At 40.9% G+C, this 26,964-nt stretch overlaps 1 long non-coding RNA gene across 1 annotated transcript in view; it reads right to left on the reverse strand.

Moving 5' to 3' along the window:
- Positions 1–8,879, reverse strand: part of LOC140621628 (uncharacterized) — a 34,553-nt gene extending 25,674 nt beyond the window's left edge. Inside the window, exon 1 of the long non-coding RNA XR_012021382.1 lies at positions 8,705–8,879. This is a non-coding gene — a long non-coding RNA (uncharacterized lncRNA). The remainder of the gene's footprint in view (positions 1–8,704) is intronic.
- Between the last annotated feature and the right edge of the window lie 18,085 nt (positions 8,880–26,964).

Genomic DNA, 26,964 nt, shown 5'->3' on the forward strand with positions numbered 1-26,964 from the left:
GTAAAGATGGGAAAGAAAGGCCCAGAGCTATGGGCATGGTCCACCCAAAGCTACTCAGAGAATTGTAATCATAGAACATTTTGTATGAGTCCAGAAATCCCTGCCTTTAAGTATGACTTCAGATTGTTTTGTTTTGTTTTTCAGAAAAAAAAAAAATTAAAGTAAATGATGGAGACTGTCTTTCCCCAAGGGACGCCCAGAAAAGCAACTGTATATCCTACAAAGAACATAAATATTGCTTAGTTATGAACCAGAGTTTCAAGTAATTCTCAGGATTACTGAGCCTTGACCTTCGTCTTCCCATGGTGAATGAAGAGCCACAGGGGCTGTTGCCTACACCACTTCCACAAGGGCCCTGCGTGTTCCCCCTGAAAGCCACCAGTGCTTCTCCTGCTCTGCTTCATTGCCTGGGCTTCCGACAGAACTCATACATAAAAATTAGGCTCAGGTTTACCACCTCACTCCAGCTCCCTGGGACAATTAACCTCCACACCTTCTTCTATGTTTTTTTTTTTTTCTTTTTCTATTCTTTCTTTGGTTCTTTCTTCCTCACCTCATCCCAACAAACTTAGGCAGTCAATGTTGGTTTCCCAATTTTAACGATTAGGAAAACTGAGTCTCAGGGAGATTTAGTAACTTGCCCACTGACAATACAGCTCACTGAGACAGCACAACCCCAAAGTCCAGTGTATCTCTTCATCTCATAGCAAATCCTTACGATCCTTTTTTGATTGACATGAGATACACAATGGGGAGGGGATGTAGGGAGAATAGAAGAGGGTAGGACAGCAGGGAAGAGGTAAGAGCATGGGCTTAGTAGGTGTTCTCTGTGAATCAGTACAAACTTTGGGCATATTACTCATCCATACTAAGCCTTAATTTCTCATTCAAAAAATTGAGAGAAAATGATATTGTCCTCATAAGACTGATGTAGGATTAAATGAGACAATGTAGGAAAAGTGTATTAGCCATGCGTCTAATCAATAACGTGGTAAGTAAATACATTATCCAAGAAACTGCGCAGAGATATGTGAGTGTGTACACCTGCTGGTGTGTGTAAGGAAGGATACACAGGCCTGGGGTCCACCATGAGCCTCTGTGGGCAAAAGCTTTTATGGCGTAGAGAGGCAGGAACCCTGAGTTGACTTGACCCTAGAGAAACAGACTCACTAACCAGTGCTGTAATCCTGGGTTTTTTCCAAAGGGCCAATCCCCAACCACTGACAAGCTGGAAAACCTGAAAAAGCCATGCTCCCAAGAACAGCTGGGAAGGGGGATGGGCAGCAGCCTGTGATAGCAGGGGCTGGCAACCCAGAGCCCTTCTGTAAGCAGGAAGGTGATGTGGGTAATCACAGTGAGACATGAGCATCTTCTACTGCTTTTCTTAAAATGTTATTTCCTTTTTCCAGTGAGTAGAGTTGACCCATTTAGCAAATAAAAAAAAAAGAATATGAAGTATGGCCAGTTAAAATTTAACTTTAGGTCAACAATGGGTATATTTGTACCGTAAGTACATCATATGACGCATTTGGTGATTCTTGCTTTGAGCAACGGTGGTTTCTACATACCCTTTCTCTAGTGTAACCATCACAGATGTGACTATGTTTGACACTCTTGGTGCCTATGTCAGGAGAATGACTGATCAGAGATTGCCCTTAAAACACTGAATCAGGGGCACCTGAGTGGCTCAGTCCCTTAAGCATCCGACTCTTGATTTTGGCTCAGGTCATGATCTCAGGGTCATGAGATTGAGTCTCTGCAGTGGGTGTGGAGCTTGTTTAAGATTCTCCCCTTCTCCCTCTGCTCTTCTCCCAGATTCTCTAAAAAAATTTAAAAAACAAAATAAAACAAAACAAAAAACATCAAATCAAAGAAAGGAAAAAAAAAAAAAAGAAAAAAAGAAAGAAAGGTTCAGGATCCCTACTGGGAAACCAAAACTTTGCTACTACCATTCTCCAATTACCCTTCAGTGTCAATGAAAATCTCTCATTTTGTGACTATCTCCAAAAAAACATATTGTAAAATTTGTTTTGGGGTACCTGGGTGGCTCAGTGGTTGAGTGTCTGCCTTCCACTCAGGTTGTGATCTTGGGGTCCTGGGATTGAGTCCCATATCAGGCTCCCTTCTCCCTCTGTCTATATCTCTGCCTCTCTCTGTGTCTCTCATGAGTAAATAAATAAAATCTTTTAAAAATAAATAAATAACTAAATAAAATTTGTTTTAATTCTCAAAATACCTATTCCTTTCATTAAAATACCAGCCATTAGGAAGGCTATGTTTCTTTCTTCCAAATAAATAAAATAAACAACACTTCAATTTATGTTTTTAATCACTCCATCCCCAAATGAGATAACTACTATCAACCCTGGTGGAAATTTTCCACAAAGTCAGTGCTGCTTTAGTTCAAGCTATCAAAAGTTGCCATATTGTCTACAAGGAATTACAAATATTTAAGCTTTTATAAACACAACGATTTCTTTAAAAGTTTGGAAACCTCAGATTTTCATTAAAGACTATTTCAAAAGGTTTCACATAAGTGTTTATGAATCAGATTCTCTGTAAAAGAGCAAAAGGACAACTTAAACTTATCTGATGAGGGAAAAACTATTTCAAGACTCCAAGAATCTTGAGGTACAGCAGGAGGACAATGAGAGACTCTGTCCTATTTTTGAGTCATGTCCATCTCTTTATTTTACACATGTATGAATTTCATATGATCGGCTTGCACTCTACTCAGGGCAGGAGCAGATGGTTATCAATGCATATGACCCCGGTACTGACCCTGCCACAGACCTTTCCTTGAACAGAAACACATTTAATAATTGTTACCCAAGAAGTCTGTGCTTATGATCCAGCAAACTTGTAAAAAGATGGCTTACAAGGTGACTTGTGTAAAGAATCCTTTGAGGTGTTTTAGAATCAATGCTCCAAGAGCCTCTTCTGCTGTGCTGATTCCATGGGCAAGGAAAGGCCTGGGAGCCTGCATTGCAACTGTCTGACCCCATCTGACTTGAGTGCCTGGTGTTTCTCTGAACACATTTCACACATCCTGAAAACTGCATTGTAAGCTCTATAAAGCCCCAGATCTATAAAGATTCAAGCAAGGCTATAGGGATAGCATCAGGGATGGCCTACAGATTTCTGATGTCAACAGGACTCCCCTTCAGGGCACAGAGAAGAGGTAAAAAACAAAACAAAACAAAACAAAACAAAAACAAAACAAAAAACAAAAACAAAACAAAAAAAAAAAAAAACAAGCAAACAGACTTCAAGATGCCCAGGGTACACTGAGCTGCCAAGTTCTTTCTCATCCTTCCCTATTTCCTAGGTGTGGTAGTAAATTCAGAAAAACCAAGCTTGAGGGGTGTCTGCCTAGCACCTGTTGGTTAAGAGTCTAACTCTTGATTTCAGCTCAGGTCATGATCTCAGGGTCATTAGACTGATCTTCACATCAGGTTCGGTGCTGAGTGCACAGAGTCTGCCTGAGATTCTCTCTCCCTCTCCCTCTGCTCCTCCCCTACTCACAGGGACACTCTCTAAATAAATAAATAAATAATCTTAAAAAACAAAGACAAAACAAAGCCAAGCCTGAGAAGCCAAGCTTCAAAAATACTGCCTCTGCCACAGGGCCCAGAGGAATGTGCACGGGAGAAAGACCTGCATGTGGCCTGGCCAGCTTCTGACCTGGCCCTTTGGCAGCCAGTGCTGGCACTACCCTTGGGGAGGAGAGACAGCGTTAATGTCGCAAAACCCCCCTTTGCTTTTGAACACCGTCTTTTTATCTCAAACACCTCCCACAATAGCAGTTTTTGTGCCACTCCTCTCTTGTAGCTTAGAGAAGTGACCTAAAATAGGAAATAAAATTTTCCATTCGTTACTTACTAAAGATGTGAGCTGCCTCTGTCTTTAAATGGCCACAACATCTTGACAGGGTTACCTGGAGTCCCCTCAGTACAACTTCCTCTAGGACACAAACCATGTTACAATGCAAATCATAAACGGTCACCAAGGACAATAAAAGTCCCCTCTTCCTACAATTAGCAAAATTGAGATAAGACATCAGAGCTCAGGACAGCATAGCTTGGTGACAGGAACTCAGCCTGGGAGGCTGAGGGCTTGAGTTTGAATCCTGGTTCAGCCCCTCCCACCCTGCCCCAAACTTGCCCCTCCACTCCCAGCTGACTATTGTCAGGCTTCTGTTTCTTTATCATTAAATCAAAGAAAATTCCACTACAGGAACTGGGGAGGGAGGACAGGGAAAGTGCTAGGGATGCTATGAGGTTTAAATGACTCAACTGATATCAAGTGCTTAGTAGTATCAGGTATGTAACAAATGCTCAACAAATATTAATCACCATCACCAGAAAAAGAGAATGTTCATAAAGTATCAATTCCACGGGCAATCATAATAGTCTTTTTGCACATCATTAAGTAAGAAACAGCTCTTGCCAACGATTACGGTCCTGTCCAATCACCGGAGTGCCGTCCATCTCCCTGTCTTCCCTAGAGCGTGAGCACATATGCAGTGTCTGAACTGAGACTCTGTTCTCCCTGCACTTTTTATTTTTTTATTTTTTTTAAAGATTTTATTTATTTATGAGAGACATAGAGAGGCAGAGACACAGGCAGAGGGAGAAGCAGGCTCCATGCAGGGAGCCCGACGTGGGACTCGATCCTGGGTCTCCAGGATCACACCCTGGCCCGAAGGCAGGCTCTAAACCTCTGAGCCACCCAGGGATCCCCTCCCTACACTTTTTAAACTTGAGTCCATTGGGCCACCTGGGTGGCTCAGTCTGTGAAGTGCCTGCCTTCAGCTCAGGTTGTCATCCCAGGGTCCTGGGATCGAGTCCTGCGTCAGGCTCCCTGCTCAGTGAGGAGTCTGTTTCTCCCTCTCCCTCTGCACCTCCCCCTGCTCTTGCACACGCTCTCTCTCTCTCTCACTCTCCCTCTCAAATAAACAAAATAAAATCTTTAAAAAAATCACCTGAATCTGTTAATTAACCAGTCTTTGCTACAAATTTAAGAGCAATTTCTTCCCCTGCAATGAAACAAGGATTCATTCGTTTGTCCCTTTGCCTGTCTGTCTTCTTCTCTGCATCTCCTACCCTCTCTCCTCCATTCTTTGGCTCTCTCCATCTCTGTGTGTGTGTGTGTATGTGTGTGTGTGTGTGTGTGTGTTTGTGCATCTCTCTCACACACCCATATGCAGACACACATACACGCTCACACACCATCTTAAGACAGAAGTACAACATCATGGAAAAAAATACCCAACTGGCCAATTTTCTCATATAAACATTCTTGCCTTATTTCCTATGTGTCCTCCCCCCACCATGTGAACAGAATTGAGAAACTATACAACCCCTATCAAGTAAATGACTCAAAACATGCTAACCTCAGCCCATCCCTAAAATTCTCTCATTCCTTCCTTCTCCCATCTCCCCACTCAGCTATGTAGCAGACACACATAAGGCTGAATGTTCCAGAAAATAAACGAGCAAATAGATTTACCTAGAGAGGCAATGTTTTCCGAGCATCCCAACTGTTATTAAGTACTTCGGGGTCAACATTCAGTAAGACAATAATCACCACTTACATGGCTCTTTCAGTTCATTGCCCTCACGGACAAAGAAGGAAAGTCGGAAAGCCCCAAATCCTTTCAGTGGGGCCGTACTTGGAAGCTTTAAACCTCCAGATGGAACCTCAAAGGCCCATGTGATGGAATAAAGAGAAATACTGCAAGAGAAATCTTTTATATTTTTCCCACCTTTAGTGCAATGTTATTGGCATAGAGCACATGTGACAATGTGATGCATGTATATAACGTGAAACCAAAATAAGGCTGGTTAACACCTCCATCCCCTCACACGATTATCGGTTTTGCTGTGTGATGGCAACACATGAGCTCCACTCTCTGAACAGCTTTCAAGTATGTAAATCAGAGTCATTTAAAGATCCTAAGAGCAGAGAGGTTTAGCTTAGGCCCCGTGTGGAATTTTTTAGGGGGAGAAGGCAGCTGGGAAAGAGAAAGTAGAAGAGAGACTGAGATCATGCAGTCTTCTTCTGATGAGTCAAAAACATTTCCTAGAAACCAGGATGGGAAGTCAGTGTTCACAGGCTCTTGCATTTCACAACTTTTGAAGCTGTGCAGGTGGTTAAAACGGACTTTTTACTTCTTTTTTTTTTTTTTAAGATTTATTTACATATTTTAGAGAGAAAGAGTATGTGAGTAGGGGGAGGGGCAAAGAGAGAAGGGGAGAGAGAGAGGGAGAGAAAGAGAGAGATAGAATCTCAAGCAGACTCCCCGCTGAGGGTAGAGCCAGACTCAGGGCTCTATCTTATGACCCTGAGATCCTGATGTCAGTCGAAATCAAGAGCCAGATGCTTAGCTGACTGAGCCAACTGGTGCCCCCGGACTTTTTACTTTTTTTTTTTTTTAAGAGTTTATTTATTCATGAGAGACACACAGGAGAGAGACAGAGAGAGAGGCAGAGACACAGGCAGAGGGAGAAGCAGGCTCCATGCAGGGAGCCCGACGTGGGACTCGATCCCCGGGCTCCAGGATCAGGCCCTGGTCTGAAGGTGGCGCTAAACCACTGAGCCACCCATTTTGCCCTAGACTTTTTACTTCTTAAACAAATCTAGCTGGCCTCTAGATTTGCAAGAGGACAGAGGCCTCTTCTCTGGGTCAGGGTAGCTGTCTCCCCAAAAGTTCATGGCTTTGTCTCCTATAAGAGCTGCAAGATGACCAGGCTCCTTGGGAATGTAAAGGATCTCAGAATGCAGGATAATCTCTGTTTAATCAAATTCTCCTTAAGCACTGCTGTTTTAGCATGGTAATTCCTAAAATTTCAGAGGAGGAAAAAAAAACTGAAATTTTTAATTTCATGCAGAAGAAATTAACCACAGAAGTTTCTACTTTCCAATATTCTATTTCACTACTCTGATGCAAGAATTCCAGCGGACATCATTTTTTTTTTTTTACTTTTCTACTTCGAAGCTTTCAAAAAGAAACAACCCGAATAAAACAGTTTGCCTAGTAAATCAGAGCCATATTCATATCTATAAATTCAAGCCTGCAATCCAGTGCAAATTAAGACTGTCCTGAAGTGTTTATTAAAAAGAATGGTGTGTGATGGAAGCTTCACACAATGTATTTATTCTAGCAAGAATCTGAATTAAAAATGAAGAACATGACTGAAAGGAATAAAATGCAACATAAGGAGAGATTTATTTCTACACTGCGTCCCGAAAGTGATTTCCTTTTGGAAACTTCCAGAAATGTAATAGCTTTATTAATGAATGGATTAACCTAATAGTTTATTAATCTCTATTGCAGGATTCACTGCACAGAAAATACTAAAGTGGAACCAGATCTCTGCTTCACTTAGTTGCCCTAACTGAATAGCTGGTGATCAAAAGCCTTCTTGTGTGTTCACAGCTCAGAAACCTTCCCTGCTTACTGCAAAGCCCTAAAACCAGCTACAGGTGCCAGTGGGTCAATAGGAATGCCAAGGATTAGCTTTTCCTATCCAGGCAGGGCTTGTCTTCAGTTGTTTTTATTTCTGAAAAGAAGAGCATTTCCCAAGCTCTTTGAGGAAGCTGGGCCGCTCAGTGATTTAAGTGACATGTGACGAGTAGCTGTGTTCTCGATCTTAGTCACCATATTAGCATCGGGGATGTGACAATAGCTGTACTGTCCTAAATGCATACTTCCCAAAGCACTGGTCTTGTCTGCTGCTTTCTGAAGGGGAAGTGCCCCATGCAGACCTTTCTTGGTTAGGACGTGGGCAGGGGCGCCCCTCTTGTCCTGCTGTGTGTCATTACAGTAAACATCCCCCTTTGGCCTGATTTCTCCCTCTCCTTGTACGATTCCTCATGCTTTTCAGGCTCTTAAAAATAAAATCTCAATTCATTACTTTCTTGTTTTCTTCTATTTACTACTTTAAACAGGAAATCAATGTTACTTGAATAAGCAGAACTTTCGTATAAACAAAACTGGTAACCGTACCCCCCTCCAAAACAAAATTACAAAATTACCCAACCTAATTAGTCAAGAATGAAAGCCAAGATTGCCTTGTGATGTGTGGACGGTTTATCACCCCATAAAAACCAACAGGAATTGGTGCTCTGAAAAGAAGACTTTAGACAAATACATCAATTTTAAGAGTAAACGGATTGTTTTCCCCCCAACAAAATGAGAAAGGGTTGGTAAAACAGAGCAAGAAAATGTTGGACAGATAACAGATGGGGTGGGGTTATTCTGTTTCAGACTTTACCCAAGAGAAAGAGACGGGAGAGTTGCCTAATCCTGGTATCACATTTCCGGCTATGACAGGAAGAGATAGATCATAACAGATAAAAATGGAAAATGTTGTGAAAAAAAAAAATCAAATACTTCTAAGAAAGACACAGTGCAAGATCCAGCTGCGGTAAATTTTAAAGGAAACGAGCGTTGCAACCGGCTGAAGCTCAAGTTGCCTGGTTAAATACTTTTTGATGACAGAGCCATGGGGACACGCAGGAGTGGCCTCATGCCACCTGAGAACCCCAGAGCTCAGGACACCACTCCTCCACCTCACAACGCTCTCCCCACAATCCAGCACGCCTCTCTGCAGCGTGATACCCAACACCCCCTGGAGGAGGTCTAAAATTTTCAGTTTCTAGATACTCTTTCTGAAACAGAAATTCAGTTCTTTCTTACCTGACCCTGAGGAGAAAGGTGCAAGTTTCTGCCATGTTCATTTCTCTTCTCCAGACTTAAAAATAGCTGGGCTTACTTACTCTACTTCCCATGAAATAGCTACAGCCCTTTAGAACTCTACCCATACAATAACCTTCCAAACAGTACAGGATCCTCCCAGGAGATGATAAGGCCTCCAGCAAATATTTCCCAGTGTTCTCCATTTCTTCCCATGGAGTTGTGTCAACCAAAAGTGCAAGTGTCCCCTAGTAAAGGAATAAATGATAAAGTGATTATCTACCTCATGACCCCCTTTCCACTGGACTATTTGTGGAGAGCCCCTGCCTGTCTCGTTCACAGCTGACCTGTGGTTAAAAGTTGAATGTGCAAGGGCATCTGGGTGGCTTAGTGGTAGAGTGTCTGCCTTCAGCTCAGGTAGTGATCCCAGGGTCCTGGGATGGAGTCCAGCATCGGGGTCCCTGCATGGAGCCTGCTTCTCCCTCTGCCTGTGTCTCTGCCTTTCTCTGTGTGTCTCTCATGAATAAATAGATAAAATCTTAAAAAAAAAAAAAAAAAGCTGAATGTGCATTCTTGGAAGACCAGATCACTGAGTGAATGAATGAACTGAATGAATGAATGAATGAATGAATGGAAAAACACTACTCAAGGCAAGAATTCATCTTTCCTCACAACCCCAGACTTTCCCATCTATTTTTGTTAACATGGAACATAACACTTCCCAGCAAAGTAGACATTTGGTCCTGAGGACTGGGGGACCCTGGGGGAGGGAGTCTGGTGTTCTTGGAAAAACATGATAGTGGTAAGAGGAAAAGGAAGTGCATCTGCACCGAGGGAACTAAGCCTAAGTGAAACATGTCTGACTGCTCACATGGACTCCAAAAACAAATACAGAAATATTTATTGCCCAAGTTGTTCGGCAGATTTAGGACAAGCAGACTTGTTTGGGCCCCCTTTTATAAATAGAGTTAAGTACAATATGCTTCTTTAAAAATATTTTTTTAATCATAAAGAATCTTGAGATCGTCTGGCAGGGGGGAAGATAATAAAAATATGTGACATTCCCTGGAAGTTAGCCTTTCCATTGACAAAAGATTCGCATCAAAACATTCTGGAATAAAATATTAGTATTTACTTTAAAAGTATAAGCAGCAAGTCTAGACTAGAGCTGGATTTAAGCTGAAGGAAGCTCTCAGTTCTGGTCCTTGGACTGAGGCAAGGATGTTCTTTCTCTGTCACTGACACCCTGGACCACTCAGAGCACCTGAGAGTCAGCAGCCACTCCACACCTGTAATTCAGACACCAGGCCACGCTGTGCCCTGCCAGGATCATGGCCTCCCTCAGACTCACATCACAAGTGAAAAGAAAACAAAACCGTGTGCCATTGACAGTAATAGCGGCTTACATGTTGCAAAGCACTTTACAGTGTAAACAACCTTCCATATATATTATTTGACTTAGTAACGCTGAAAATCCTATGAGGTAGATGTGCCTAATATTAGTAACCCTTGTTTAAAAGATGAAGAAAATGAATCTAAGCTTCTGCCCAATGACATGTGGCAGCCAAAAGGCTAGAAGCTGGGACATTTGAACCTCAGAAGACTGAGTTTTAGATGATAGCTTCCGCCTTGCTCTTTACTCAAGAGAGATGCCAAAATGCCTTAGGTTCAAAGTCTGAAAGTCAGCATTTACCTTGTCCACAATTTATTTACATGGTGAAAAGCCAATTGAAACAAAGCAGTAGACAGGGAGGTGGTACTTGGTGTCTAGGCAACTCAGTCTTCTTACCCATAAAATGGGGCTAACTCTAGAACCCACGTGAGGTTTACACAGCTGTAGAGTGCTGGCTGCTGCACCCAGAAGGCAGTCAGCACTCAGTAGATGTTAGCTGTCGTTAAAAATGAGGTGACCCCCCCAAATTACAATGGGAAACATTTATTTTGCTTCTCTTTCTACATAGGATAGCTGACCTGAGATAAATCCCAAATCAAAAAGATGAATTGGTTATGTCAAGAAGTCACCTTATTGATGTAGATCATGGGAGTGTTTCCCCTAAATTACAAAATAATTAAATTAAATTAAAATTAAAGAGATAGTCCCTGCTGAATGGAAAGTCACATGCTTGGAACAAAACCATAAAGGCTTCCCCCGACATCGTAATATCTGCTGCTTTCTGGGGTTGGATTCAGAGATACTCTGACCTGGTTTTCATCCCATGTCACCATCCACTGCTGATGTTCCTTTCTACTTCCTTTTATATTCAGGAGTGATATTAAAGGCAGCTGCTTCTTTCTTCTTTTCTGAGAAATACCGCAGTACAGAAACATGTTTAAATTGGTTTAACCCGTAATTTCCCAAACTCCTATAAACATAAACTCTTTTTCTGTGTGTATTAGTATCCTGCAAACACATTCCAGGAAATATTCTCCTAGAGCACAGAATGCAGTGGAAGTCAGGACTCTCTTGGACACCATACAAAGTTAACACCATTAGAGGAGGTTTTATCACCTGTGAGTTGAACCCAGAGAATAACCTTTTTGCAGGCTGAGTGAACCCTAAGACCGTGGGAAAGTTCTAATCCCAACCTTCAACCAGAATTTACTCAATACTTCTGGACATGGCTAGTTCTGGCAATGGAGCAGACAAAGCTATCATAGAAATCCTAACGCTATAAAGCAAAAACTCTGGATAAAATAATAATAAGTTAAATATAAAATGGAATATGCAAGAAAGAAAAAAAAAGTTTCCAGAAATGAAGAAGGAACTGAAAGCAGTGTCTGTAAGCACTGGAACTGAAACCATAACTGGCCTGGTGACAGAATGTGAGAAAAAGGTTTTGGAGGAGGGAGATTCTAATGACTTGGAAATTGCACCTACCAGGACTTAGAAACCAGATTTGTGGCCCACTCAAGGTGGGATGTTGACACTGAAATATTTGCATATGTCAGAATTTTCAAATAACCCTACCTGGTTAGTCTAGATTACAATGAAGATTTTTCTATAGTCAGAGATTTTCTGGGAGCTAGAGGGTGGGTACAGGGGGAGAGATCCCCATGTAAAACAAACTGTAATGCAGCATGATTGGGGCACCTGGGTGGCTCAGTGGTTGAGCATCTGCGTTTGGCTCAGGTGTGATCCCAAGGATCACGTCCCACATCAGGCTCCCTGTGAGAAGCCTGCTTCTCCCTCTGCCTATGTCTCTGCCTCTCTCTCTTTGTGTCTCATGAATAAATAAACAAAATCTTTAAAAAATAATAAAGCAACATGATTCAGAGAATTCATTGTTCTGCCTCTGTGATACACAGATCTTCAGAATGAGAATTACATAAAGTTTGCCTTAGCCTAGTGGATTGCTGGAATACCCAGCAGAAGCAAATGCAAAATTACTTCAGAGGGACCTTCCTTAACCCAGACCACAAGGGATATAAATCTCACTGAAAATCAGGGCACAGTAAAGAATTTTAAAATATACCAACAAGTGCTCCATTCTAGACAAAGCAGAAAACTCAAAAGCAGGAATGTTGGATACCTAGAGACATCAGAAAAAAAATCTTAGAGGAAGGGTAAATATATGATATCAAAATAGATATGAAAGACAGAATAAAACTCAATGGTTAAAAACAAGATTCTATGCATCAAAGAAAAATTTTAAATTTTCATAATAACCAAATAGGGGGCACCTGGGTGGCTCAGTTGGTTAACCATCTGACTCTTGATTTTGGCTCAGGTCATGATCTCACATAAGTGAGTTTGAGCCTCACATCAGGCTGTCTGCCTGCAAAGACCCTGCTTGAGATTTTCTCTCTCCCTCTCCCTCCACCCACCCCCACTTATGCTTTTTCTCACTCTAAAAATAAATAAATAAATAAATAAATAAATAAATAAATAAATAAATAAATAAAAATAGAATAACCAAATAGAAGTTCTGGAAATAATACAATAAGACATAAATTAAAATCCAATAGATGGGTTAATCAATGAATTTGACAAAGCTGAATAAAGAATTAGTGAACTGAAAGTCAATGCTGAGGAGATTATATAACAAGAAACACAAATATATAAGGGATAGAGAAAAAGTAAGCTAGAGATATGGTAGGTATATTAAGAACAGTGAGAATCTAGTAGGAATTCCAGAAAGATCAAATAGAATAAGGTAGATGTCATATCTGAGGAGACAATGGTGAAGAATTTTTCAGAATTGATGAGAGATAGGTGTCCTTAGATTAAATAAACCCAGTCCAAATGAAAAGGTTATCCACATTTAGACTAATCAAAATGAAACTGGAAAACATCAAGAACAAAGAGAGTATATTTAAATAAACAGACAATACCTCTACAAACTAATAGCAGTTAGATTGTGAAGAACTTCTGATCAGCAACAATAAAGGCAAGAAGAGAATGGAATAATGTCTTTAAGTGGCTGAGAGATATTTTCAGACAAACAAAAAGAAACTTTGAGGGAATTTATACTTCTAAATCTTTACTCAAAGAACCATTAAAACATACCTCGTATAGAGAAGGAAATTGAGTTCAGAAGGATGGGAGAGTATAATAAAACAATAGTGAATGAAGACATTTGCAAACATACAGATATCTCTAATAAACAATGGCTATAAGTAAAATAGCAACACTGACTGGTTTTTATTTATTTAAAAGCAAGAAAAAGTAGAATATTGTACCACAACATCAGAGACTATTGGGGGTCATTGCAGTTAAAACCTTCTAAGGCCCCTATATTTGGGGAAAGAAGTGTAGAGATGCAAATAAATGTAGACTTCTTTATGTCAAGTTTAGTTGTTAAAAAATATGTGTGACTCCTAAAAATGGAAATAAAACACATGCTTTCCAAAGCAGGAAATGAAGTAATTGGAGGGAGGAGAAGAGGGGTGTCAGGAAATTTTTTTTAAAAAGTCAATCAGGAACGCCTGGGTGGCTGAGTGGTTTGACGCCTGCCTTCAGCCTGGTGCAGGATCCTTGAGACCCATGATCGAGTCCCACGTGGGGCTCCCTGCATGGAGCCTGCTTCTTTCTCTGCCTGTGTCTCTGCCTCTTTCTGCACCTTTCATGAATAAATAAATAAAATCTTTAAAAATAAAATTTTTTAAAAAGTTCGCTAGAAATAAAGCAAGCATAATTTTAAAAATAATGATAAGGAAAAGTATAATATATGCCACAAATTTCAACATTTGTCCATATGAAAAAAGAGTAAATTGGACCCCTACCTTATTCTATAGATAGAAATATGTCTTCTATAAATCAAAGTTTTAAATATAAGAAGAATATATATATAATGTCATATAGGGCACATGACTAACATTGTAGGATAGAATAACAATGTCTTAGAAAAGCAACAAGAGAACATAAACCAAAAGGGAAAAGATTGATAAAGTTGACTCTATCATAATTAAAACTACTATGTATCAAAAACACTATTAAAGATTGTAGACAACAGGCAAAGACTTGGGAGGGAGTATTACTGCTCTCTATGCCTGAAGGGCTTTTCCAAAGACAGCTGCCATGAAATATCCTATCCCAAATGCCCTATATACAATGATGTTGACTATTGTCCCAGAGTGGCAGAGTTTGCAACCCCTCCTCCTATTTTATTTAAAGATTTAATTTATTTATTCATGAGAGACACACAGAGAGAAGCAGAGACACAGGCAGAGGGAGAAGCAGGCTCCCTGTGGGGAGCCCAATGTGGAACTCGATCCTGGAACTTCAGGATCACGCCCTGAGTCAAAGGCATATGCTCAACCACTGAGTCATCAAGGTATCCCGCAACCCCTCACCTTAAACTTGGGTGAGACTTTGTGTCTGCCTTGACCAATAGAGTACACTGGAAATGAGGCTAAATCAACTCTGAGGCAAGGTCATTAAAAAAAAAAAAAAAAATCAAGCACTTCCACTCTGAACTCCTCTGAAGCTTGCACTTGGAACCTCATTGCTGTGTGTCCAGGAAGCCCAGGCCACATGAGGAGGCTCTGGATAGATGTCCCCATGAACATTCCAGCTGAGATCCCAATGAACAACCAGCAGTATCCACTATATATGAGTGAATGACCTTTAGTTGACTCCAGCCCCAGCCACCATCTGAACTACAACCACATGAAAGACACCAGGTGGACATCACCAGCCCAGTCAGTCTACAAAACCATGAGAGATAATAATAAAGTTCCTGATGGTGCTGTAAGTTACTAAGTTTCGGGCAATTTGTTATGTGGCAACACGTAACTGACACACTATCCAAAATCAAAAAGAAACAGACAACCAAAAAGGAAAATGGAAAAATATTATGAACAAGCAATGGATATAAGAGGAAACCTGGATAGACAGCAAACACACAAGAAAGATGCTCACTCATCATCATATATATACCAGAAATCAGGTGTATACAAATTAAAATAGTGTAAAAACATTTTATGCCCATCTTTTTGTCAAAGATGTAAAATTCTTTCAATACCAAATGTGGAGAGAAAAAACTCATAGGAATGCAGGCTCAGGGGGTAGACTGTTAAGTATCTGATTCTACACACATTGTATGGCCCTGGACAAATAATATAAAACTTATGTGCCTCATTCTTCTCATCTGCAAAATGGGTTTTTGCCTAGGATTTTTGTGAGAGTTGGATGAGTTGATACATGTAATTTGAAAAACAATGCCTCCTAGGGGAAGCAGTGAATCAATGTTTATGATGATGGCAATGAGAGGAAACCAGAAATCTTGGGTAGTTCTAGTTAAATCTGTAGTGCCATGATTTAGAGAGCCATTTGTTAATTCTCCTGTTAACTTGCAAATGGCAATACTATTCAACTGATGTATTCCGCTTGCAGGTACATGACATACAGAAGTGCCAGTGCATGTGCATTAGAAGACAAATGCACATATTTTTATTATGGCCTCATTTTCTAATTGCAAAAAGTGGACACCACCTGGGAGTGCGCAGAGTGATTCAGAAGAGTATAGTACTAGGAACCGGTCCAGCACCTAAGCCATGGAACTTCCAACTTTGAGGATAACACTCTATTACCAGGACAGAAAATTCAGTCTGATCCATAAGAGGATATGGGCTGAAACAGAATGAAACATGTATGATGCTCATTCTGCCAGAAATATCATCTATTGTCAGAAGGAAGAGTATGGGGTATGATGGCAGCAGAGCCCTCAAGACCAAGTATAGGAAACAGAGCTAACAGAAGAGGCTGACACAAGGTTGTTGGTGATAGGACAGTTGGCCCTATCCTACACTGCTTTTGCATCCACCCTGCCCTGGCCTTGGACACACATACATTTGTACAAATGTACAGTGTACATACATTTTTACAGAAAGACAGACAAACCATGCATATAAATCATCATGGAGTCGCACTTAGAAGCTCTAGCTTTATACATATCCTCTACTCCAGAGCACAAGGGGAAGGAGCCCTAGCCAGGGTGATGGGTCCAGAGTTAGTTCTGATTTCATCGGTAACTAGCAGTGCCATTCCTTAGTCTCTCTGAGTCTCAGTTTCCTTATTGTAAAAAAAAAAAAAAAAGGAAAATAAAGGTGGAAAATTGAGCAAGATCTTAATGCATTGAGGGCATAGCAGCAAAAGAATTGGATGTGAAGTAAAAAGTCTGGAGTCAAAATCCAAGCCACACCACTTAAGTAGTTGAGCTTCCTTGGACAGAATTACAGGAAGCAGAATCTTATTGAACCAGCATCTATGTCTATAAATTGGGACTCATCATATCTCCTTTTAAGGCATGTCATGAAACTCAAATGACACAAGTACTGTTACCTTACAAACTCTAAGCTCAGAAGCAAAATTTACTATTCTACTTGTGAAAGAATCCTTGGATCTCCATGATCTAGTAATTCTGTATAGTATAGCCTGGATATCAGAAAAATCAACAGATCTAGAGATGATTTAACACGACCCTAGAGGGATCCCTGGGTGGCGCAGCGGTTTGGCGCCTGCCTTTGGCCCAGGGCGCGATCCTGGAGATCCGGGATCGAATCCCACGTCGGGCTCCCAGTGCATGGAGCCTGCTTCTCCCTCTGCCTGTGTCTCTGCCTCTCTCTCTCTCTCTGTGTGTGACTATCATAAATAATAAATAGAAAAATTTAAAAAAAAAAAAAAAAAAATAACACGACCCTAGATCTCCCATTACAAAATTTACATAGCCCATTTTTTTGTTGTTTGCATAATAAATCCCGGTATTAGTCATTGGTCTTTGAAGACAAGCTATTAAAGCAATAGAATTCTTAATTAATTTAGTGCAGAGTTTATCAGTTCTGTGTACCCAGCTTACTCAGAGCCCACTACATCACTCGAGTGTGGGGTTGGATAAAGTCAGCTCCCATGGAATAAACCTTATCTCATGCTTTGCAGTTTCCAGAAGCAATTCCTCCTAAGTTGGAGATTTGTTATCTGCTGGCTCCTTCGTAATGCATTTCCTGGAATAGGTCATGAGTAGTTGAGTCAAAAGCTTCTACAGAATTAGCTCAGTTCTGATACAAAAGGGTCACTACGCTACCATGAGACTCACAAGTATCTTAGTACATATGTCAGTTAAATCTCAAATATCCAAAAAGAGCAAACATTATAATAAAAAGAACACTTTTAAAGCATTCTCTACGTTTAAAACAACTATAGAGCCAAAGGCATGATATATGGTTGGTAATATCGAAAAGAAAACTATTATTCCCATGCGATTGTTTTGCATTGTGCATGTTTCCTTCCAGTCTCCATCCATATGCAAATCTAGCCTTACATTGTAGATTTAGAATGTAAAATACCTAAGAGCTTTTGCAGATCCACACACTCCGTTTTACAAAGAAAAAATGATATCCCACCACTTTCTTATTACAAGGAATTTGAAGCGGGGGAAGACCCTCAATCCATTGTAAACACTTGCACAACCTCCCCATGTGTGAAAATGCCTGTGCCCCCATCTATTACTCTGTCCCCTTTCCTCCGTCTTCTTTGACGCTTCACAGCAGGAAAAGTCTGTAATGAAAAAGTTAACCTAGGATTCTTAGGGGAGAGTATTTCCCATTTCTAGTTTGGCCAGGAATCAATAAAAGGCAGAAAAAAAAAAAGAAATTAAAAAAAATAATAAAAGGCAGAGTATGATATGTTCCTCACTGTGTCTGCCCAACATCACCCAGCCCAGGCCTTCCTCCACCCTCTCTCTGGCCTCCATGCTTCCCAGAGGAACATATCTCCCTCTCTCCCAAAACCCAGAGGGCATCAGGACAATTCCCTCATTTGCTTTTCCCTCCACCTCCACACTGCTCTTAATGACCTCTCCTCCTCCAGAACACATACCATGTTAGTAGATAACCTCTTCACCTGGGCCCTTTCTCTTACCTCTTTCATCTCCTTTGGGCCTTTCCCCAGAAGTTAGTCCCTCTTGCCTGTATCTCTACTCTCTGTCTGATGCTGCTACTGGCTCCTTATCTTCAGCTGATAAGCACAGTTGCTCTTCTTCACATTCTACATGTATTTTTACATGTATGACATATGCATGTGTATGTGTATGTGTATCTTCACCCCCTTGAGCTATCTTCTTTTCTTCTCCTTGCTTCCACATTTTTCAACAATAACCAGATCCCCTTCCCTCGTGTTTTACCGAGGTGACCCTCTAAGGGACCACCAATAACGTGACTCTAGCCAAATCTCAAGATCTATTTTCAGTCATCGTTTGCCTAAATTGCAAAACCATTGCTTCCTGCTCTTGCAAATCTCTTCTTCTTTGGTTTCTTAAACTCAAAACACTCTAACCCATCCTCTAACTGATCATCACTTTCTTTGGCTCATTTCTCTCCTCATTTCCATTTTTAAAGTTTTCAAGAGCCTTTCCTGGTCTCCTCTTTTCTCTATTCTTTTCCTTTGAAAGTACTATTCAAGTTCATGGCTTCTGCTATGGCTTTCCTACACATAATGCTTATATTTATTTCCAAAGTCTTGAACCCTCTCCCAAGGTCAAGGGCAGATATTCAACTGGTGTCTCCACTATTCACTAGCATTGCAGGTTTAACCAGTTCCAAACTTGATTCCTTTTCCCTAACCAACCCCTGCTTTTAATGCCCATCGTCCTTTCAGTAATAACATCTTGGCCTCCTGGTCACCCAGGGCTAAAACCTTAGAGAAATCTTGTATACTTTCCCTTTTGGCCGCTATACCCAAAAACAAATGTCAAATCTGGATTCTACCAAAAGATTATGCATTTTCTTCCTGACACTTAAAGTAACTTGCCATTCCTAGTCTGTTCTGCTCTAATCACATTTCAAATGACTCTCAGACTAACATTGGGCACACAAATCATGTTTCTTTACTAAAAATGGTCAGTGACACTCCCAGCTATCTACAGGATCAAATCCAATCTCCTTAATTCAGCAAAGACTTCCATGACTTTCCTTTCAACTACATCGTCTCATCATATTTCCCATAACCCCCTTCATTACCATCAAGCTCTTCTTCCTTGTGGCCTTGGATGTTCCTCCATTACCATGATTCCAACAGAGTCCTTCTGCTGGAGAGGCGCATGCTCCATTTCCACATGTATAAATCCCTCATCTTTAAAGGTCAGCTCAAATAATTCCTGTCCCTTCAAAGTGTTTCCCAGTCCTCTGAGCTGGTTGTAACCCCCTTCCTTCCCATCCTACATCATTCTTCCACTGCCATTACTACATAACTTGACCCCACTGTATTTTATATTCATGAATGCATCTGTGTTTTCCCTGGGCAGAATTAAAGGTTGTATAAACAAAGATTACACTTGGTTTATGTATAGGGGCCCCTTGCAGTGCCCCAGCACTGTGCCTGGCACTTAGTAGGTGCTCTGTAATTGTGCACATATTTGTATCAGTCTATGCAGTGGTGGCTAAGAGTCAGGCTTCCAAGTCAAAACCAGAGTCATGGGATTCTGGTCAAATTCACTCATGCTCTATAAGCTTCATCCTATACATCTGTAAAATGCAAATAATAGCATTTTATCTATCTTGGGGCTGGTATGAGAATTAAATGGGGGAAAAATGCATATAAAAACCCTTAATTCCACACTTGGCACATGGTATATCATACTATTCATGTTTATCATAAAACTATGGAAATAGTCACTCCACTTATTTGAATATAAATTGGTATTGCCTTTTCTAGACAACTAAATTGCAGGTATTAACAGCTTCAAAGAATGTACATAACATGTGACCCTGCCATTGCATTTCTGGGAATTTATGTTAAAGAAATCATGAAGTTTAATGCAAAGATAATCATGAGATAGAAACGTGCATAATGCCTAAAACAGTTTAATTTCTAACAGGAGGACATTGGTAAAGCAAATTATGACCCATTCATAAGACAAGACACAAGAAAGCTGTTACATTTGCCTCAGGAGAAAATGTTCACAATATATTGCAAAAAGCAAAGCATGGGGCAAAGACATTTGTATTATAAAACCCTCTTCTTTGGTAAAAAAGAACACACGTAACTAGGATTTGTGTGAGTGTGCAAATATGTGTGGATATAGAAGAACACAAAAATTTCAAAAGAGAAACTGTCTCATGTCAAGTGATTTTTTTTTCCTATGTTTTATTTTTTCTTTTGTTTTTTTTGAAGATTTATTCATTTATTCATGAGAGACACACAGAGAGAAGCAGAGACAATTGGTAGAGGGAGAAGCAGGCTCTCTGGGGGAATCCCAATGTGTGACTCCATTATAGGACCCCACAATCATAGACTGAGCCAAAGGCAAATGCTCAACCACTGAGCTACCCAGATGCCCCCTTTTTCTCCTTTTCAAACTTTCTGTTTTATACTTTGAACATATATATTTTTGGCAGCCAGATACAAATTTTATTAACTACTCATATCCTCTTGCCCTTCAAGTCCTGCTTGGGAATTAATACTAAACATTCTTTTGAATGGCTCATCTCTCTGGGCCTTGCTTAATTTGGATTGAGGGCAAAACAAAATTTAGGATGATTAATCCAAACCAATGGGAACTAAGCAAACATCATGGGATGAAGCACTTGACAGCACTCTTTGAAGCTCAAATTTAGGAAGTTAGGACATTTTGTGTCCATGCCAGGATTCTAGAGTGTGTTGAAGGCAGGCATTTCCTCTTGGTTGTTCTATTGGATGCTGGTTGTCCTAGGTGGTTCCAAACAACAACAACAACAACAACAACACAGCAACACTTTTGATGCAAAGCACCCCAGGCAACTCAATGGAAAGAGATCTGGACTCCACCATACTGAGAACATTCCAAGTCATGTCCAAAAGTGGAGACTTCTTTGAACTTTCCACAATTTCAAGAGGTCAGCGTAAGAGGAGAATGGAGAGAGAGGACGGCAAGTTGACACTTTTATAAAACATGTATTACTATTGGTTATCAAATCAAATTGATTAGCAGGACTTCAATTAAAACATAAGAAGATCCTGAAACTAATTAGTTACTTGAATTACTTGTTATATATGTACAGGTCACACTACTTTTGAAATATGAAATATTTTAAAACCCTGAAATGAGAAGCAATGTGTATCTGGGCACACAATGTGTGTCAGTTATCATCTTTTTTTTTTAAGATTTATTTATTTATTCATGAGAGACACAGAGAGAGAGGCAGAGACATAGGCAGAGAGAGAAACAAATTCCATGCAGGGAGCCTGATGTAAGACTTGATCCCCAGATCCTGGGATCAAGCCCTGAGCAGACACTCAACCGTTGAGCCACCCAGGTGTCCCGCAGTTATCATCTTGAATGTGAAAATAAGTTAGCCAACAAGTGGCCTGGAAGATGGTGACATTTCGTGCTCGCTCCCCACCACTATGCAACAGATAGAAATGTTCCTCCTCTTGCAGGATCTCTGCAGGAAGGAAAACTGAACCCAAAGCAACAAGTTGAATAAGCAGCTATGAAAACGCAAGCACAACTATTAGGCTAAATGCAATTCAGGGACCTGGACAGTAATGGATAATCACTGCATCCTGTATCCTGTCTCTAGCGATGGTTAATGCATGAGAAGTATGAGGGGAAAAACCCAAACCATACCACTTGCGATAATGTAATTCTGATGTGAGAACTGATATGCTTTCCTGACCTCAGTGATGAACGTATGTCATTTGTCAAGCATTAGATTTAATTCCTCTCATTTATTTACGGATCCAGGCTTCCTGGCTGAGATGGTCCCTTCTCAACACATAGCAAAAGCAAGCAGATGACCAGCTTTTAGAAAAAAGCAACTTCAAAACCCAGGTTGGAGATGTCTCCCATTTGGCACCATCACCAATGGCTGATGCCCTGATGTTGCCATAGTGACATGTGGCAGGGTAGCCTTGCTTTTAAAAAGCATCCCTCTGCTTGGCTTCCTCTGTGGAGGTCAGGGAAAAGGAAGTAGTTGGGACCACAGTGGACAGGTAGGCACCTGGGGTCTTATCAAAGACTTGAAGAACAGACACCTACTGCCCAAGACCCTCAAAGGCAAAGGGAAGCGAGGCCGCAAGCAGGGAGCACTGACATCATGTTCTGTGCATGCATTTCTCGTTCCTCTTGAGCATTGGAAAATGAGAAAGGGGCATGTGGATTGAACCCCTGAAAGATCGACTTTTAAGTGCTTTTTCCCCTGGAGGACATAAGATGGAGAGGAAGAGAGATGTGCTCTTGCGTTGGGGGCAGGGGCCGGGTAGTTAGCCTCGAGGAGGCATTTAAAAGATGATTACTCGTCCCTGAGATCTGAGTGATGTTAGGAAAACAGGACGGCCCAAGGGCCAGGGGAACACAGGACCCCAAACCAGATCTACATGTGGGACCATCCCAGATGTCAGAGGAAGGCGTCAGGGACACTTAGTTAAAAAATCAAACCAGGATTCTCAAATTGTTTTTCCACTTAAACTTTATCCTCTGTTTCAACTGTAAAATGCATGCATTTTAATTACACTAAAACTAATAGGGAACATTTCTACAGCTAAAAGCTTAAATTCTTTTGTCTTAGTTATTTTAGCTCCAGATACAACTAAAATAACTTCAGTTTTAAGTGACTTTGAAAAGATGTACTCATGATTGATCTTAAGGTTGGCCTTTTATTTGGGGAAACATCAATATCTCTATTTTGAATGAACTTTACAGCTGCCCCACACAATGTAACTAACATACAGTAGGCATTGGGTGCTTGTTTCTAGAAGGAATCAATGGATGATCATGAAAGACGATGGTTATCAAGGACAAAGTCTGTAAATTTGAGCTCTTCTGCAGACACAAAACAGACGACCTATATATGTAAGTCATTCCTCATGAACAATTTCCCAGGGAATGCTGTGTTTCTTTGACATAGTAAAATCAGCTGTCCTGGTACTTTAAATTCTTTCCATGGGAAAGGAGAAGAGGAAAAGAAGAAAACCAAAGAGCAGATATTACCAGAAGTGAAACTGCATTGTCCATGAAGTTTAGCTGATTGGGGAAGGATGTCTTTAATCTCGTAATAAATTGTTATGTTGTACTGTTGATGAAGACATGGTATTTATGCCTTGCACCTGCTGAATTTTCGACATCATTGGTTTCCTAAGAGGACATCACATCCTGGGAAGGTAGAGGGGCTGATGAGAGCACACACCATTAGAGGCAGCACCCGGTAGCACTGGCCCTCCCAGCAGCTGGCGTCATTATGGGATGAAATGGCCCCTAATTGTGCTATTGATTTTTTCCCCTCTTTAATGGATTATTCTCCCAACACACTTCCAGTTGAGCCACTACCACATCCCACATACCACAGACATGTTGCCAGGGATGTGAGTCAAACAGTGCATTAGAAGCACATGGATGCTCTTCTCTGTGAGTTACTTAGCAGGTAGAGAAGCCCAGGAGAAGGGATCCCTGTGGCCTTGAAGTAAACATGCACATTCCAAATATGAGCACTGAGTTATAACCCAGCAGCCTAAGAGATGAAAGAGGTCAGCGTAGCCCCTCTGCTGCATGGCACTCTGATAGTGACTGTGGGTTTTATCACAGTGGACTGTAAATACCCCTGCCTCTCTCTGGACTGATTCCCATGGCCTCTGGCTGGGAGCAGGCTGCTTTCCCACCTGTGCATCCCAGTCAACCTGCCCTGGACCTCAGAGCAGAAGTCAATATCAGATTTCATGGGAGAACTCTCTGGCCATGGGGGTCAACTTTCTTCCTTTGTTCTTCTCATATTTGGAGTTAAATTTCCAACTGGAATGTGAACTTCCATGTACATGAGCTCATCTTTCTCTCCTGAACTCCCTCATGGTTCCTAAAGGAAGAATTAATTCCAGTCTTAGGTTCCTCAGAAATGGGAGTACTTAGTGAAGAATGTGGCTTCTGTGATGTGAATCAGACTGGACCATGTTCAGCTCCAGACCCCACCACTGGCAAACTATGACTCTAGTCTAGATGCTCAATCTCCCTTTACTTCAATCTCTTTATCTTAAAAAATGGAATTAATCATTATATCTATTTTTCAAGATTGATGTGAAGAATCAATGAACTGATTCACGTAAAGTCCTTAAAACCGTGCCTGTGAAATCACGGAGGCCCAATAGATAGAGCTATTGTCATTATTGTCTCATCTGGGACATGGGAGGAAAGGGGTATCAAATGGAGATGGAAGGATTCTTTGGAACTTGGGAAGCAATAGTTGAGTGATTTTGAAGGATAGTGTAACACAATAGTTGAGTGAGAAATAACTCAATCCTTTTGGAGACTATCTGAAGCACATTCCAGAATGTTCATGACTTGTCCTTCTGAAGGACAAGAGACTGGGGGCATTTATCATCTGATTCTCAATCCCTAGCTGTTGAAGTGAACCTAGAAGGTATATCTCTCCCACATTTCTAGGCAGTTCTGTGAGGCATAATGGCACTCCTGGCTTCAGAGAAAGCCCTGAAGGAGGAAAGCCCAGAGATATGAAAGGTTGCCTTTAAGGTGGAACCCTGTCAGTGTGCCCGGGAGCTGTCCATCCCAGCTGCAGCTGAAGTCAAATGGGGACCAATGATGCATGTCACAGGACACCAGAAGCACTTGTTACATCATCGGATCTGTTGATGAGCCACATTACCCCTGTCAGTGCAACAGTTTTCACTGTTACTGCCTCCCTCAAAACCCATCAGCTACTCTAATGTGTCCTGAGTAAAGCCCAAATTCCTCAGCCAGAATATCAAGGGCCTCAACATTCCAGAAGAATTCTTACCCTAACAGCCTTAGCTTTCTTATTCACACACATGAACTCTGCTCTAAACAGGACAATCTCACAGCTCTACAGACACTTTCTTCATATCTTGCTCCAACTCATCTCAACTGAAAAAACCTTTTACATCTTACCCAACCTTTCAGAACTGGCACCAAGCCTTCACCCAACATCATCTACCCAGATCTCTCTACTTCATGAGATCTTAACCATGCTTTCATGTGTATTTTTCCCAGTAATATTCATAGTCTTTCAAGAGATTGAATTTTGTCACTTATGACTTTTTTATTCCTTACAGTATCTGTGATTGTGCATTAAATATTGTTGAAATGAATATTTGAATAACCAGAAAGATGCATTTCTCAGTAGTTGTGTTTTTCTGGTTAACTTCTGGCTTAATTTTGGAGAGTGAGTGTGTCAGTTTCCCAAAGTGGGTTATTATAAAGATGGGAAAGTGATCTCACCCAGAGAGAGAAGCCAAAAATACAGCTGGTCCATGCAACTGGGAAACTCTCAGAAAGAGTCTCCAATTCTCAGCAGCCCCATGGTCTTCTTTCTCTACTTCTGTTTATCATTTTTTTCCCTCTCTGCCTGTGTTGTCTCTTCATTGAGCTCAATGTAGTCACCAGTTCTGAGTCTGTTAGTTGCAACAGCCATCACCAGTTGGAGAAAATCTCTATGTCTCTGTTGAAATTTTTGTGAGAGAAGCTGATTTCTCCAAAGCCTGCTGATGGACTGCAAGCTGATTGGTTGACATTGGGTCAGTGTTCAGTTCTGCTCCAATCATCTATGGCAAACATGGTGGTATAATAGAACCTAACATGGCCTCCTGCACCTACCCCTTTAGCAGGGTGATGGGAAGAAGTTCTTAGAAAATAGACCTGTGAGTAGAGAAGACAATGAAACATGTCTCCAGATATAAAGATGAATTTGTCAGCACATTGGATAAGGTATAAACAGAATAGAACTCACAAAATATATACAAGAGGCATAATTAGACAATATAGTTGCTTGGATTTGGAAAATACTGGTCCTGGAAGAGCAGAAGGTTTAGGAACATTTATAAACACACCATGCTCTACCATTCCTGTCCTTCTGTAACTGTGGGATGCCTTTCATATATCACCTGCCATCCTACTCAATTCTTTCATCAAAGACTAGAACCAACTGGAAACAGTGCTGATCCCCTAGGCAAAAATGGTGGATCCCACAGCAACATGCATTCATTTGTTCCTCATTCATTTACTCATTCACTTAATCCTTTCTGGAGTTCCTTGTTTGTGTCAAGCCTTGTTGTATGTGCTGAGGATCCAGCCATGAATAAAAGCAAAGCTCTTGTTCACATACAGTTTCCATTCCGTCTGGGGAAGACCATCAGGAAATGCTAATCACATAGATGTCTGGTCAACCAGGGAGTGCGTATTAAGACAAGTAAAACAGGATAAGAAAACAGAGACAAGAAGTGGCTATTTAGACAGAGTAGTCAGGAAAAATCTTTCTGAAGAAGTGATAGTTGAGCAGAGATTTATGGTGCAAAAATATAAGCCAGGTGATGATCCAGGAGAATGCGTGCCAGGCAGAGAAAACAGCAAGAATGAAAAGTTTAGGTTGCCATGCTTTATACCTAAAAAGTGTAGAAAGAAAGTCAGTTTATATAGGACCTCGTTTATATACACACTTCCCCAGTGCCATCTTCTATATCAGTATCTGGCTCACATTATGATTAAGGCCAGCTTCATGGATTTCCAACCTGTGCACAGGGCCCTGCATTCAGAATAGTGCCCCACTTGGATGAATGCTATATGGTCACCATTTTGAAACACTTAATTTCTGGCACCTGGGGTAGCTCAGTGGTGAAGCATCTGCCTTGATCTCAGGTCATGATCCCAGAGTTCTGGGATCAAGCCTCACATCAGGCTATCTACTCAGTGGGGAGCCTGCTTCTCCTTTTCCCTCTGCTTGACATTCTCCCTGCTTGTGCCTTTTGTCTGTCTCTATCTCTCTGTCAAATAAATAAATAAAATCTTTTTAAAAAGAAGGAAATAAAAAAAAAAAAAAGAAGGAAATAC

The sequence above is a fragment of the Canis lupus genome, chromosome 30, assembly GCF_048164855.1.
Source record: "Canis lupus baileyi chromosome 30, mCanLup2.hap1, whole genome shotgun sequence".
NCBI lineage: Eukaryota > Metazoa > Chordata > Mammalia > Carnivora > Canidae > Canis > Canis lupus.